Here is a 1116-nt window from a genome sequence, read left to right as displayed (position 1 = left end):
GGGTCCTTGCAGAGTTAGACGCTGGGTGCTAACTCACTTAGTTCCTTGTTGCTGGAAAGCTAGTTGCAAACCTTGTGTTTGCCAGAGTCTGTGATCAGTTGCTCTTCCTTTAGTGGTTTGGGCTATGGAGCCAGGGTCTAGGCCTCTGGGCTGTTCCAAGCCCGGCCAGAGAGCGGTGTGAGCTGTTGAAGCTCCAGGGCAAGAAGAGAAAGAAAGATCTGAAGGGAGCAAACCTTGTACAGATGCCTGTGACATCACAGAGTCACATGTCACTGTAAAAGGTCTTATCCAATCAAGTTTTGGGACTTGAGTCTCACTGAGGTGTGAGGTGAGATCTCCTGTGGAGATGGGTGTCGCATAGCCCTCTTTGTTTGAAGACAAAGAGCATGCAGAGGAAAAAGCCTTTAAATTGTCCAGTGATGATTTTACCAAATGATAAATCATCTGTGGTCCTGTGAATCCCAACACTGTATACCATGTTTTGTGTTGATCACCTCAAAATTAATCAAGGCATGGCCTTTCCAATATTGGCCTTAATTACAGTGGCACCACCTTGTTGATTGGTGTCCTTTTAGGTAGGCATATTCAGAACGCCACTCCAGATGTCTCCAGTGAGTTTCATTACGATTGCTCATACTCATTTTGAGCGATGTCAGCGGCAATCTTTATCAATCGTTCTCCGTCTATAATTTTGCGCCCTACTTGAGGCATGCCCACCTCTATTTTTCACCCCTCTCTCCAGTTCTGCTGTATTAACACTGGGTTTAATATATTTTGCTTCCATCTCTCTGCCCTGCTCTACTCTACTTCAACGCTACTTAGCTCCCTCTTTACTCTAACAGTAGACTACCACATCCACCTGCTGCACACAACGCACACAGCAGTGTTTCCCCTAGGATGGAGTTGTAGCAGCGGAGGTGAAGCACACGCATGAAAAATTATTTTCACATGCGTGAAACTTTTTTGTATGCTTGCAAAGCACAGCCTGCTGGGATGTTTCTATGTATCTACTGGCACCAGAAGGGCTCTTTAGGACCAAGTACATACAGTACATGTGTGCACAGTAATGAGCAGGTGAAATGTCTGTCTACCTAACATATGAGGTGTCTCAAGATT

This window comes from Epinephelus moara, chromosome 2, assembly GCF_006386435.1.
Source record: "Epinephelus moara isolate mb chromosome 2, YSFRI_EMoa_1.0, whole genome shotgun sequence".
Lineage (NCBI taxonomy): Eukaryota > Metazoa > Chordata > Actinopteri > Perciformes > Serranidae > Epinephelus > Epinephelus moara.
This window is presented reverse-complemented; position numbering follows the sequence as displayed.